The sequence below is a fragment of the Apium graveolens genome, chromosome 4 (genome assembly GCF_009905375.1).
Source record: "Apium graveolens cultivar Ventura chromosome 4, ASM990537v1, whole genome shotgun sequence".
NCBI classification, from domain to species: Eukaryota; Viridiplantae; Streptophyta; class Magnoliopsida; order Apiales; family Apiaceae; genus Apium; species Apium graveolens.
In genome coordinates this window covers 205,625,901-205,642,499 of record NC_133650.1, presented here as the reverse complement: position 1 = coordinate 205,642,499, position 16,599 = coordinate 205,625,901, and positions in this window count along the sequence as shown.

The window sequence follows — 16,599 nt, the reverse complement described above, 5'->3', positions numbered from 1 at the left end:
GTCGGAATCAGTATTTATAAAGAAGGAAGAATGCTTTAATTTATATATTATCACTTGTTCACTTTAATACAACTGATATATCTCATGTTTATATAGCAAGACTTAAGAAGACTATTAGTTTACATCATTAATATGGTTCATGAATAAGATCAGGAAACTTTTCATTGCTTATACTGATTACTTGAATCTGTGCTTGCATTACTTCTGACTAGAATCTTCTATACTCTACCAGATAATTTATAAGAATTACAAATTATATTACTTTTAACAAAGGATATCTGCCTTCGTAAAATTAGGATATTGCAATTCCCAAGGCTAATTTTGTGTGTTTCGACAACATATTGAGAACATACATTCATACATTTCTACCATATTTTGACATCATTTCACTACTTAACATAAAAATTACTAATAATTATATCAATTCATACATTTATAAATATGAATGTTGTGAATGCAATAAATAAGGAACTTAATAGTCCATATGTAACTCACCTCAACTTTGCAAAAAAAGCTCAAAGAAATTTCCTTCGAATGTGGACTAGATTTCTTGAGGGATACTAGCTTCAGTGGAGAACCATGTAATGGCCAGCTTTGATGTACTTTTATGAAAGCATCAACTCCGCCAACCATGAGCCACTATGGAAACTCTGAAATACTAGCTGCTCTTTTATGCAACATGTTATAAATAGAAGAGACACTTTCAACCAAATGATGTACAAAAGGATACAGTATGAGGAAATTTAAGCACTCTATAAAACATGAGTAATAAGTACTTAAGTTGCACTACATTCTGTAACCCAAACACGACACATGGATTCGTGTTGTGTCGTCTCGTGTTCGTGTACTTTTTGTGTTGTGGTTCATGTAACTTTCACTAAAATATATATAAATAAAAATATTTAATTATCAAACTTTTCGGTTAAAGTTTTACTAGTGGAGTCTCAAGTCATTAAGTTATAATGAGTCAAGTGTAGTCAAATTTTGTTGAACTCAAATTTGAAACTATTTTCTATTTTGTTTTATTAAAACTTCTATACCGAATATGTATTTATAAAATTTTGAAATATTTATTTAATTGTTTAACTATTCGTGTATTTTCGTTTCATGTCAAGTATCCAAAAGTAAACCCAAAACCTACATTGAATTTAAGGGTGTATTTTCATATTCGTATACCAAAAAGGTGAACACAAACACAAAATTATCGTATCAATTGTAAGAAATTGTCGTCTCTATTGTAAATCAACCTTAATCATATTTCTCATTGAGAAATTTTTAATCAAAATGAGCAACATCATTGCATTGGAACTTATATACGCTCTAGACCAACATCATTGCATAATGCTTTGCATCAGTGAAAATTGTGGCTTCTATCGTTCATGTCTTATCTACAAACTAAAAACAAGTAGATAAGTTACAAAGTTATTCTAACTTAGATTTGTTAATAAATTTGCAACATAAATCTTTGCCTGCTAAGAGAGCTCATAGTTACAAATAAGTAGATTCATCTTACAAGAAAGCAAGAGTGCATGTTATTATATAGATTTCAATTATGAAAAGTTCTGACCTTGATTTATTTGCCAATTTCACCACAACCCGCCTTAGTATGCTCATAACAATTCTGTCCTGCACTTTTCTTATGAACGACTCCAACGGAGACCTCATCTCTAGCCAATGGTTAGCTCAAAAGTATGAAGTAACTGAAGAAGTTCATAATAAGCAGGGCATATATAGCTTATACTGATAATTAATCAGATAATTTCAATAAACATTATAAAGAATGCTCAGATGAGACTTCAAGTGATTCTTTAAAACTGTATGATCACATGGTAAATTTCTAACCTATAATGAATGTTAATGAATATCTGACTGTTATCATGAATGTTCGGCTACGGTAAATCTGGTGAGACCTCAATGTAATAGACCAGCTCTGATGAAAATTTTCAAGAGCAGAAAACAATTTCACTAATGTACACATCAGATGGAAATATCTGGAAATGAAGAGCAGAAAACATTAGACAAAGGACAAAGTATAAGCACTTGTAGCTTAATGACATGCTTGATCTAAAGTTAGAGGATTGAGCAGCTCACTAAAAACTGATCACGTCACAACTGGCTAGTACATGAACGAAAAAAATTAGTGTCAGAGAAATGAATGGAACAATAGGGTTTTTATGCCTGTTTCAATATAGTAATTAGTGACTAATTAAACTATTAAAATATTCGCGTGAAACATGTAGGAATATATTTTTTTTCTTTGGTTCCTTTTGTTGTGTCATGTGTGTTTACTGCATACATATAATCACATACACAATTCACAATTCACGAAGAAAAATCATTTCCCATTACCTAATTACTTTTTTGAGGATTACATAAGTCTCCTTATAGACTCCTAATTACTTTTGGCTGATAGCTAGGGCCACGATGTGTTAGATAGTTCAAGCATTCTTGTTTATATATACAAGTACATTTGAGAAAAATGTAGATAACACATTAAGGAATTTTTAAAGAATTTTAGGTGTAACAAAAATCATTTACGACAAGGACATAATGTGGAAAAGTGAATTAGCAGGGACTTAAAAAGGTACTTGGTTTCTTTTATCTTTACTCCTCAAAGTATCGAACTATGATACATGGACAAAGGTTATGTATAAAATTCTATGCAGCTGTTACAAAGATCATACCTCAGCATTTTTAAGCTCCATGGTACCATCCACTAGCAATTCATGTGTCTGTTCATATGGATGGATAATGTCTTCTATTTTTAATTGAGAGAACAAATTTTCTAGGCAAGGAGCGTATGTCGTTAAAGATAACTTCATGTAGTTATTTTCATACTAATATATTAAAACAAACTCAACATAAACATAGGTCGGTATTATATGCTCAACGCGAAAACTTGGGACCAACGGACTTAGTAAAATATGCTTACTAAATTCTACTACAAACATGAGCTTACTTGGTATCAACAGACTTGGGTATGATGGGCTTACATCTACTGCAAACAATTCTGGTAAAACCAATACAAAGTGACAGAGTATAAATTTACAATTCGAAATCATAATAATTCGTTAATCCTTAGATAGGTTATATCTATATCCAAATTAGGATTATTAATATCGAACTAAAATAATATTTTTATGCACAATAAAATCAAATTAAAGTCAGATATAATATTATAACATCCATATTAAAATAAGTATGTGCATGGCACATGTTATCTATACCACTATATTAAAACAAAACTCAAGATAAATCGTTCATCAGAATTATGGCCTCAACCGAAAAATTTGGTACTAATACACGTATTAAAATGAGCTTATTAAAATCTAATACAAAAATGAGCTACATTGTATAAACATGATAGTTTATTAAGATCTATTACAAACAATCCTCTTAAAACTAATACAAAGTGATATATTATAAGTTTACAATCTGTAATCAAAATAATTTGTTAATTCTTTAAATAATATATATCTATATCCAATTTAGATTTATTAATTTTTAATTATTATTATGCACAATATATTCATATAAGATTCAGAACATTACAACTATAATATTAAAATAAGTTCGTGCATCGCATGCGTTGTTCGATATTCTATACTACTATAAAGCCGAACTCAAGATAAATCGTTGGTCATTACAATGGGATCAACTACTCACAATCAATGGATTTGATAAAATGGGCTTAATAAAATCTAATAAAAACATATTTTTTTAAATATCCAATACAAAGTGATAGCTTAAATTCTAATCCGGAAATATAATATTTCTTTAGTGCTTTATATAGTATATATTTTTATCCAATTTAGATATATTAATATCCAACTAAAATAATATTATTATTCACAGTCAAATTACATTAGAATCATTGCATTACTTATATCACAATAATATAAACTCATGCATCACATAAGTTGTTAGTTAGTACTATATTAAAGCCGCATAGAAGATAAATCGTTGGTCGGTATTTTGGGCTAAACAACATTCGTGAAGTGAGCTTATTAAAATCCAATACAAACATATTTATTAAAAACCCGATCTATTTATCTATATATTATATACTCCCACCTTTAATCTAAACTACTTTATTTCTAGGTTAATAGGCTAAAACATATTTGAACTCACACCTTTGTAGTTGGGTAATTGAACTCAAAAAGCTTGCAGTCAACTAACTTGCATTTACATGATCCCTGTCAACATATTTAAATGGACTACCCGAGTGCTGATATGGCTCTATGACATGTTAAAAAACATCCAAATGGCTTGCTAATTTCTGATAATTCAAGTAACAATATACATTGATGGGGATGGATAAACGGGGACTACTAACATTCATAAAGATACATATTATACATATACATTATATATATATATATAACTAAGTATTAAAGAGGTTGAGTAAGCTTATGGGATTAAGAACTGAGATGGTAGGTGAGATGATAGGTTTGAGTACATCACCACATGTACAAAAGCACCTTGACAATAAAGTCTTACATTATACCTAAACAATTGAAATCAATTAATCATAATACCCATAAATTGAAAAGGCCTGCAATTCAAAATGGGTATATGAACTCTAAAAATTAACTCATTGATTCATTATTTTTTTTTGTTTCTTTTTGCTCTGATCCCTTCTCCATCTTTCAATTCCGTTCTTCGATAATTTTTTCTTTGATCATACTTATTGATCAATTTGATCGGCTTTCCTTTTCATCTTTGTTAGGTCACACACACACTGTAGAGGGGGTGAATACAGTGTATAGTACGCTTAAATCGAACTTTAAGAACTTAAGTAACAGAAAACAAACTTTATTGAAACAATAAACTCTGTTACAGTATGGAACTGTTACCTCTCAGTGATGAACAAATATCACGAGAGCTGCTAGGGTTACAATGAATAATCTTTTCTGATAATGATAACACTTATAGTGTAAACCCTATGTCTGTGTTTATATACTACACAGTTACAAGATAATCGCTAATTGATATGGAATATAATTCTGCTTCCTAAAATATATCAATCAGATATCTTTTCTTCCAAGTATTCCATTCTTCACGGAATTCCTTCTTCATGCATATCTCTTCTTATGTTTATCTCAATCTTCTTTCCTTTAATCAGCTACTATCCTTATCTGATTATCCTACAGCACTTAAGTTCTAATATCTATCTTCTGATGATTATCTCCTGATAATATAAGTACTGATATCCTTAAGTCGTGACTTCCGGTATAAGTATTGATCAACAGTTAAGTACTGATTTATCCTGTTCACGTAAGATCTGAAAGCTAAACATAAAACATATTAGCCATGACATTATCAAATATATCTAACAATCTCCTCCAACTTGTAAATTAACAAAATATACAAGTTTAACAGATATTTGATGATGTCAAAAACATTAAGTACAAATGCATGAGAAATAGACTAGATAACTACAACTTACAGTCCTTAAAGTTTTTACCAATTTCAACTTCTGATAAAAACTTCAATCTGTATAAATATCAGAATTTAAGCAGTTGTAGATCTTCGACTTGACTTCTTCATTTTCTGATCTCTCTGATGTCAGGAGTTGTTCTGAGATAGTTCTTCAACAAACATTTCTCAACATATCTTAGTTCATCAATCATTCTCCTTTTAACACCTTTAAGCTCTGCAGTATCTTCACCAGTTTGAAAGATTGCAGCTCTCAGATCATTAATCTTTGCTTTTCTCAACTCCTGATCTAGTCTTATGACATAAGCTTTGTCAGACTCAAGATTGAATTCAAGTCCCTTAATACCAAGATACGTTCTGATCTGTGCAGTATTAGGCTTCATATCAATAATATCACCATTGTGATCTCTGTACTTTGGAACATATATGCTGTCCGACTTAACAGAATAAAGCCTTTTCTGTCTCTGAATCTGTTCTTTTAAGTAGTTTGCAGCAGTCTCTGTTATTCTGTCATCCACTTGAAGTAAGAAAAGTACATGCTCCAATTCTTCAAAATACTTCAAAGGAATGGCATTTTGTCTTATATGATAAACCCTACCATCTGTCATGAAATACAACATGATGTATTCTTTCAAGTAGGTATGGTAAACCATCTGTACAGATTCCAGTTGATTCAATCTCTCAGGAGTTGCTCCGATACCTGGTTCACTCAAGGAAGTTGGATCATTGGTAGTGTTGTGTACTCTTCTTTCATCAGCACTTCCCAATCCAGTTTTATCTCTAGCTTCCTTTCCAGTAACTACTCTTGCTTCAAAACCACTTGCAGTAGTCTTCAAAGTTTGAGTCTGTTTTGCTTTAGTGAATCCTGGTAGGAGTGTCTTTGATCTATTTCTGATATCAAGTTAACTTGAGCTCTGTTAGAGGTTACTTGCTTCTTCTGAATATTAGAACTTATAATTTCTTGACTCTGAACAACTTGAGCCATGTCAGAGGTTGTTTTAAGAACTTTTCTTGAAGTCAGAGCAAGATCATCTTTTCCATCAGTAATTTCTTCTTCCTCAGGAGGTACATAAGCCTTGATAGGTTCACCAACGTTTTCTTTACCCTTGGATCTTGGATCTATCTGTGGTTGTGATCTAGCCAATGTTGCTTCAGTATGTGTCCTTTCTTTGATCACAATGCCTTTAAGTTTTGGAAGTAACTTTTTACCAGAAGCTTCAGATTTAGATGTGACTTTCTCTGATTTACGTCTGGCTTCTTCTTCCTTTAAACTTTCCAAGTCCATCCCTGGATTTTCTTGAAGAAATAACTGTCTTGACATTTCCTCATCAAGATCTAGAAGTTCATCAGAACTTATCCTTTTACCAGCAGCAGAACTTGTTCTTTTCCCAGTATCAGAACTTGTTCTGTGACTAGCTTGTCTTGATGTAAACCTTCTACCTTGACTATGACCACTACCCATTCCAGAGTTTCCTTGGTCATCTTTTCCATCATCCTTTCCTTGCAGTGTCTTGTTGGTTTTGCATTTGGACTTAATTACCTTCTCCCCCTTTTTGGCATCAGCAGGTAATAAAAGAGAGATAAGTAGTCCCACTGAGGTCTGGATTTCAGTAAGTTGCGATTGCTGAGAGGCTTGATTTGTCAGAATTTGATCAATCTGAGCTTGTTGTTTCTCTTGAGTTTTCTCAATATAAGCAATCCTGTCTATGGTAGGTTGAAAGAACTTTTTCTTATCAATTTTCCAAACTTGTTCCTGTTTGATAAAGTTCTCCTGAATCTTGTGTAGCTCTGCATGAGTATTGGAATGAAGACCTTGGAGATGTTTAGTACTCAATGCAGTGACTCTAAGCTGGGTTTTAAAATCATCAGAATTTAACATTTCATCAGCTTTAGTCAAGTGCTCAGCAAGATGTAAAGCATTTGGAATACATGAAACTGAGTTCCATTCCTTAGTCCACTCCTGACCTGCAGGAGTTTCACTCCAAGGCACTGGTGCATCCCTGATAACAAACTCCTTTACCAGTTCAGACTTAGGAAGATTCGGTGGAGGAGTATGTCCTGAAGGACCTGCTTCATCAGCATCTACAGTTGTAGCAGCTTCACCAGTATCTCCAACATTTGCAGCATCAGAACTTAAAGAATCAGTATCTTCTGATAAGACAACAGTGTGAGTAGCAATGGAGGCTTCAACATCCTCTAATTGCTGATCTGATACTAAGTTCTGATCAACAGCCATATCCTGATGCTCACCTAAAATCTGATCATCAGCATCTTGATGCAGAGAAGGTGTTGTTGATAACTCTGGAGTTTGAACAGCATCAGTAACAGGTGTTGTGGAAGGATTATTTGCTGTTGGAGCTTCTAAGAAAAGTATTGTAGGCACAACCAGGTTCTGAATATCAATTTCAGAACTTGTGCCTGGATCAACAAGAGACACAGATGGTGAGTTACCTTGTCAGATACAGCTTCCTGAGATGGAGTTGATGGAGAAGAAGTGACTGGAGCAAATTCCTTGTCTTATGAGATCAGAGATTCCTGATCCCCTTCCTTAGCTGCTTCCTCCTCATCATCTGAAACTGGCCTTTGTGCCCTCTGTTTCTTGTACTTCCTTGTTGATTTGGATTCCTTGGGAGTTTCAGGAACTATTATACGTCTAAGCCTCTTGAGAAGCCTAGAACCACCAATTTCAGAATCCTTTTGAGAAGTTGCTTTCTCAGCTTCAACCACCACAGGTTCTGAAGAAGGAATCTGTTCCTCAGAATCTGATTCATCTCTCAAAGTAATTCTCCTCCTCTTTTGAGGTGTTTGAGGAACAGTCTTTGTTCTCTTTGGCTTAGAGGATGTAGGCTTCACAGTAGGTGCTGAAGAAGAAGGTTGAGCAGTCTGTGAAGTGGAGAGATAGGATTTGAGATAAGTTCTGAGGGTAGGTTGAGTAGAATGAGAGGTAGGTACTGAGGTTGATGGATTTTAGATGGTTGGAGGTGGTTGGACATCAGAGTAAACAGATCTATAAGTATCAGGATCAGCATTTACCAGGATCTGTTTCACAGACTTAGGAATCTGTAATGGTCTAACCACTTTCTTCTTAGTATCAGCATTGACCAGGTCATTAAAGTATCGTTTTGCAACCTCAAAAGGTGGGGTTTGAGTGCTAACTAAATGAGGTTCATCAGTACAGTAAATGTAAATAAGTTGACAGAATCTAGCAAAATAAACAACATCTCGATCCTCTGTCATCCTATCCCCAATAAAACCAATTATTCCAGTTGCAAAATCAAAATGAGTTTGATGGATAATAGCATACCCTATGTGCTGACTCAGAATTGGGATAACATCAAAATTTGAACATTTGTTCCCAAAAGCTTTGGTGATGCAATCAAAGAAGAAACTCCATTCTCTTCTGATATTAGCCTGTTTCAACTGTCCAAGTTTCGTCAGACTCTTTTCATATCCCAATTCAGCCATTAACTCCCGAAGGGCTGAGTCCTCTGGAACTGAGAAAGTACAATCCTCTGGAAGATGTAAAGCCCTGCGTACTGTACCAGGAGTGACTACAAAGGATGAATCACCCACTTGGAAGATAATACTGGGAGTTCCACGGTTACCACCATCATCAAAAACTCCAGTCCTCCAGAACCTCAGAACTTGTTGACTTGAAAATAATTCAGGCTGAGTTAAGGCGTACCCAACCTCACTATGTGCAAGAAGATCTTGCACAAAGTGCAATTCAGATGGAGCGTCAGCATGATCAAGAATTGTAGCATAGTTGTTTGGAACAAACTTTGCTCCATCAATGATTAAATCCTTTGGTTCCATGTGAAAAAAATTGAGAATTAAGTATGCCTGTTAGGTGTTTGATATAATGTCTGTATGAAAACAACGGAAAAAGTAAGTGAAGGAGAGTAAAAGTAAGAAGAGAGATAAAAGATGAAGAAATTAAAAAGATTAAAGAAATCTTCTCTCTGCTGTACTTATACAAAAAAATATTACCGTTGGACACCTATCAGACATGCAGTAATAACGGATAGTTACTGGGCTCGAGAAAATAGTAATCATGACTTACCCATTTGCCGAGTTTCAAGGAAAAAACTGTTCCATTTATCAAGGGAAACAATTTTAATTCAAAATTTAACCCGTTAGCACTGATTGAATTATTTTTCACTGCAACATTAATATTCTGAAAATAAATCATGTTAAAAATGACCGAGATAATTTCGATGAATAAGTGCTGACAGAGAATCAGAACTTAAATAAAAACAAAATTTAAATGGTCATCAGAATATCAATCAGGATTTATCACCACAAGATAAAATAACTCAGAGATAAAATCTTGAAGTAAAAACAATTTTCATTAATATATCAAGACAATACATTTATGAAATGGAAATTACATCAATACTTATACAAGATTTTCCCTAAGCTTCTAATTCTAACATCAACAGCTTTAGTCCTAGCTAAGAAGCCTGACAAAGCTGAGGATGAAGAAGAACAGGAAGAAGATAAGATTAAGTCATCATCCTCTTCCTATCTTCGACAAACAAGATGGCGAGTCGTATGATTCGCTCTTGCTGACGGATACGACGAAGGTGAAGGTCTCTTCGAACGGCCACCAGATCACGTTTGATAACCTCTGGAAATTGAATCCAGAGATTGTGAGGGAGGTTGGTGATAGGGTAGGGAGTTGGAATTCCATTCAAAAAGACATGCACAGTCTCATCACCGTAATTGTAGAACCAGCCAAATTCAGCCATTTGTGATAGTAAATGAAAAACAAGACTGAATTTGTGATAAAAGTATGATGAGAAGACTAATGTGAAGTGGCTATTTATATAGGCAAGAGAATTCCAAGAGACGCAAAGATATTTAATGCTGACAGGTAGAATTAATTCTACCTCGTCTCCCTAGACTTTGAGAAAGAATAATAGTCATTGGAAAGAGGAATCATGGTCTAGACCGCACAAGACACAAGAAACAGTGGACTGTTCAAGTATAGATACCATTAATCCTAATCATAGTGACTATTAATCTTCCACTTCAACATATCCGAGTTCGAACTGAGACTGTTATCAAATTTTATTCACAGATAAGCCAAGTAAAGGATTAGACTGAGAAATCAGAACTTAGACCTATACCAGAACTTAACAGTCATCAGAACATAATTTCTTAACACGAAAAAGGAATGCCCATCTTAGTAAATACTCATACAAGTTCTGAGTTATGGTCGTCAGAACTTAATCATCAGAACGTGTAACTTAGAACTTGTCCTCAGAATTTGTGCAATAATGACACAATGACTGTTTATCTAAAATAACATAGACCACCACAGAAATTTTCATCATTCAGATGGAGTGATTAGTGTGTGCATTAAGCTAAAAACAGACAAAGAGTAAAGTCTGATTTACTTCAGTACATCTTAGAAATAAGGCATAACTAAAATTTTGCTAAAGATCTGTCATTGTCCTGAAACCTACTGATGAATGAGTTCATGCTAGAGTCCATCTCAATTGCTTTGTGCTAATTTTATGCATCTTTTGCAATTCTGTTTTACAGTGGCTTCTCAGTGTAAGTGAGTCACGACTGTTTATCAGAATTTATGCTATTTTCAGAGTATTTCTCCAGTAATCATAGAGTGTGAAAAGTCACCAAGAAAATATTTTTCTTTTCTGATACATATTTACTTAATACCAACAATGAACTTGGGTCGTCCCTTCCACAATTTTACTCTAGATCTCAAAGGAGTACCTGATTTTAATCTTTGATCCTTTTGCTTTTTCTTTTGATAAGAGAGGTTTATCAGCACTTAGTACATTCAGCAGTTTTACTAGTATCAGAACTTAACAGATGAGTAGCATTATTCTAACTTGTGACTTAGTAATAAGATATACAAAGTAAACTTAACTAAGCTCAGTTATCAGAATTTGCTAGTGTCATAAGATTTCCACTGAAATAATTACTTCTTCCATGAAATCATTTGTTTATTGAAGACTACTAGGTCAGTATCTAGCACAGTTATCCTCATAGGAATGAATAGGTACTAGAACAAATATATCACTTATCATAGTTTAGAAACATATATCAGACAACAGTCAGTACTTAAAGACATTTATCAATTAAGCACAGAATATACAATGAGATTAATTCTGTAAATACTGAGCATAAAGTCTGATTCATAGAACAAGTCTAAGCAGATTTAGAGAAAGAACCTGAAACCATTCCAAGTTCATTTACCAATCTTGTAAAAGAAGCTTCACATAATGATTTTGTGAAGATATCTGCCAATTGTTGATCTGTGGGAACAAAATGCAATTCCACTGTACCTTCATCCACATGTTCCCTGATGAAGTGGTACCTGATGCTGATGTGCTTTGTCATTGAGTGTTGAACTGGATTACCTGTCATAGCAATAGCACTTTGATTATCACAGTAAATAGGGATTTTGAAATATGTTAACCCATAATCCAGTAACTGATTCTTCATCCAAAGAATCTGTGCACAACAGCTTCCTGCAGCAATATACTCTGCTTCTGCAGTTGATGTGGAAATTGACTTTTGTTTCTTGCTGTACCAAGAAACCAATCTGCCTCCAAGAAATTGGTAGCTTCCACTTGTTCTTTTCCTGTCAATTTTACAACCTGCAAAATCTGCATCTGAGTAACCTATTAGTTTAAAATCTGATTCTCTAGGATACCATAATCCCAGAGCAGCTATTCCTTTAAGATACTTAAAGATTCTTTTTACAGCTGTTAAGTGAGGTTATCTTGGATCTGCTTGAAATCTTGCACAAAGACAGGTAGCATACATGATATCAGGTCTACTAGCAGTTAGATAGAGTAGAGAGCCAATCATACCTCTGTAGTCAGTAATATCTACCGATTTACCGGTATCCTTATCCAGTTTTGTTGCAGTGGCCATTGGAGTGGATGCACTTGAACAATCTTGCATTCCAAATTTCTTTAGCAAGTTTCTGGTGTACTTGGTTTGACAAATAAAAGTGCCTTCCTCATTCTGCTTGACTTGAAGGCCCAGAAAATAGCTAAGTTCCCCCATCATACTCATCTGATATCTTGACTGCATTAGTTTGGCAAACTTCTTGCAAAGTTTGTCATTTGTAGATCCAAAAATGATATCATCAACATAAATCTGGACCAGAAGTAAGTCATTTCCATGGTTGAGGTAGAACAGTGTTTTGTCTATTGTCCCTCTGTGGAATCCACTTTCGAGAAGAAACTGAGCTAAAGTCTCATACCATGCTCTAGGAGCTTGCTTAAGTACATAAAGTGCTTTGTCAAGTCTGTAGACATAGTCTGGATGTTTGGTATCTACAAAACCTGGAGGTTGTTCAACATATACCTCTTCCTCCAATTCTCCATTGAGAAAAGCACTTTTCACATCCATTTGAAAGACAGTAAACTTTTTGTGAGCAACATAAGCCAAAAACATCCTTATGGCTTCTAACCTAGCAACTGGTGCAAATGTTTCATCATAATCAATTCCCTCCTCTTGAGAATATCCTTTTGCAACCAGCCTTGCCTTATTCCTTGTAATTATGCCATCACTATCAGTTTTGTTTCTGAATACCCACTTTGTACCAACAACAGATCTATTCTTTGGTCTTGGTACTAGGGTCCAGACTTTGTTTCTTTCAAATTCATTCAACTCTTCCTGCATTGTTTGCACCCAATCAGCATCTTGAAGAGCTTCTTCCACTTTCTTTGGCTCAGTCTGAGAGAGAAAAGAATTGTAAAGACACTCATTTGAAGTACCTGTTCTAGTTCTGACACCTGCATCAGGATTTCCAATTATCAAATCAGGTGTATGTGATTTTGTCCACTTCCTTGCAGATGGAAGGTTTTCTCTAGAACTGGATGCTCCCCCATGATCCATGCTATCTTCATTTTCATTTTCTGATGCTCCCCCTGAAACTATGCCCTCTGAGTTGGATTCTTCAATATTTAGATTTTCAGCACTATCAGAACTTGGCTTATCAAAACTTGACGAATCAGAAATTGAAGAGCCAGATGCATGTTCGGATGTTTCTTGAGATGTGGTAGGATCTTGAGTATGCTCCCCCTGCATAGGTGCATCTTCCTTTAACGTAGTCTCCACAGTTTCAATAACATCAGAGTTTAATCCATCAGAGTTTGCAGTTTCAGGACTTAGACTGTCAGGATTGTCAGTATCAGAATATGAGTCTTCATTTTCAAATCTCAGCTAATCATGGTCAATGAAATCTTTAAGACCAGTGATCTTCTTGTCATCAAAAGAGACATTGATACATTCCATGACCACTTTTGTTCTCAAATTATAGACTCTGAAGGCTTTTGTGGAAAGTGGATATCCAACAAAGATTCCTTCATCAGCTTTTAGATCAAACTTTGATAGCTGTTCAGGATGAGTCTTGAGAACAAAACACTTGGATCCAAATACATGAAAATATTTCAGATTTGGCTTCTTTTTCTTCACCATCTCATATGGTGTTTTTCCATGCTTGTTAATGAGTGTTGCATTTTGAGTAAAATAAGCAGTCTACACAGCTTCAACCCAGAAATAGGTTGGAAGCTTTGCTTCTTCAAGCATTGTACGTGCAGCTTCAATGAGAGTTCTATTCTTCCTTTCAACAAGTCCATTTTGCTGTGGAGTTCCAGGAGCAGAAAATTCCTTCTTTATTCCATGGCTTTTGCAGAACTCTTCCATTATCAAATTCTTGAACTCAGTCCCATTATCACTCCTTAAAATTTTCACAGAATCTTTGACCATTTTATCCACCTGTTTGACATGATCAATCAAGATAGATGCAGTTTCACTTTTTGTGTGCAAGAAATACACCCATGTGTATCTGGTGAACTCATCCACTATGACCAACACATACTTCTTCTTTGCAAGAGACATGACATTTACTGGACCAAATAGATCAACATGTATAAGATGATAAGGCTCAAGAATTGATGAATCAGTCTTGCTCTTGAATGAAGATTTTCTTTGTTTGGCTTTCTGACATGAATCACAAAGACCATCAGGAGCAAATACTGTGTTTGGCAATCCTCTCACAAGATCTTTCTTGACCAGTTCATTTATATTGTTGAAATTTAAATGAGAGAGTTTCTTATGCCAATTCCAGCTTTCTTCAATTGATGCTCTACTTAAAAGACAGATTGCAGAGCCATCAGTACTTGTCGAAAGCTTAGCTTCATAAATGTTACCACGTCTGTATCCTTTCAGAACAACTTTGCCTTTAGATTTACTCACAATTTCACAGTGTTCTTCAAAGAAATCAACATGATAACCTCTGTCACAGATTTGACTTATACTCAGTAGGTTGTGTTTAAGTCCTGAGACCAGAGCTACTTGTTTAATTATGACATTTCCAAGATTGATATTGCCATATCCCAATGTTTTTCCAATGTTGCCATCTCCATAAGAAACACTTGGGCCAGCTTTCTTCACAAAGTCTGATAGCAGGGCCTTATTTCCAGTCATATGTCCTGAACATCCACTGTCCAGAACTAGAATATTTTTCCTGTTGCCCTGCAATCACAAAGACCACTAATTATTAGTTTTAAGGACCTAGACTTGCTTGGATCCTTTGGCTTTATTAAGTTTGTTAACATTTACAGCGGATTTAGCATCAGAGTTTATGTTAACATTTTTCTTATCAGAATTTACACTATCAAACTTTGAATCAGAATTTACACTAGAAGGAACAATGGAAACTTTCTTCAAAGAAGGTTTTATTTGATAATAATCATAGTACAAACTATGATATTCCTTACAAGTATAAATGGAATGTCATAAACTACCACAATGAAAACAAGGATTTTGTGGTTTGTATCTAACAGACTGACTCTTAACTCCTGATTTTGAAGGTAAGGAGTTAATATTCTTATTCTTCCTGCAAAAAGAAGCCAGATGGTTAGAACTTCCACAGTTATGACATGTTTTCCTAGGAGCATCAGGAACAGGTTTATAATCATTGCTTTTATTCACACCTTCCTTTCCATTCCTATTTTTCCTAGGTGATTTTACCTTATTTGCATTCTTGACATCTTTCAGCTTATGTTTAAGCTGCTTCTTTGTCATTAAGCCTATGTTCACTTCAGCTGTCTTTTCCCTTTTTAGTTTGTCAGAAGTTAATTCCTCTTTAACTTCTGATTTCTCATTTTCAGACTTTACAGTTACAAACTTAATAGGTTTAAACTTTGGCTTTTGCTTAACAACAGGCTTAATTTCTTCAGTTCCTTTATCATTCTTATCTTCTCCATAACCTAAGCCCTCTTTCCAGTTTCCACTATTTAGCAAATTTTGAGTTGTTTTGCCAGAGTTAGTCCAAGTCCTGATAATCTCTCTTTCCTTTTCTAACTTAGTTTTTAGAGATTCATTTAATTTTAGCACTTCATTCCTAACATAAAAAGCATCATCTCTATCCTTCTGAGTTTGATGGAACATGACTAACTCTTTTTCTAAGAAATCATTCCTTTTCTTAAATGCAAGATTTTCAGAAGTTAATCTTTCACATGTTAAAGTTTGGTCTCTATAGCTAACAAACATGGTTTTAAGATATCTTCTCAACTCATTAATATCATCAGTATAAAAAGCATAAGTAGTCTGAGGTACCTTTGTTTCAGCAGCTTCAGAACTGCTCTCAACACTTTCTTTATCAGCATTTGCCATCAATGCATAGTTCTCCTCACTTTCAGAGTCTGAGGTGTCTGTCCAGCTTTTCTGCTTTGTGACAAGAGCCTTGCCTCTGTCACCCTTTACCTTCTTGTAGTCAGGAGATATGTGGCCTTTCTCACCACAGTTATAGCATTTATCATTGGTGTAATCTCCTCTGTCAGACTTTCCTCCTCTGCCTTCAGATCTTCTGAAATTCTTCTTATCAGAACTTATGCTTTTCCTGGAAAACTTCTTTCCCTTCCTGAACTTCCTGTATGTAATCTTTGTGATTCCTTTCACCATAAGAGCACACAGCTTCATCATTTTCTCATCAGCATCAGTCTCAGGCAAGCTTTCAGAATCTGAGTCATCATCACACTCAGCACTTGATGACTCAGTATCAGACTTTATGAAAAGAGCTTTACCCTTGTCTTTCTTTGAGGAAGCTGCTTTGGGGAATTCTTCTTCAGCCTTAAGAGCAACTGTCGTTGACTTTCCTCCTTTCCT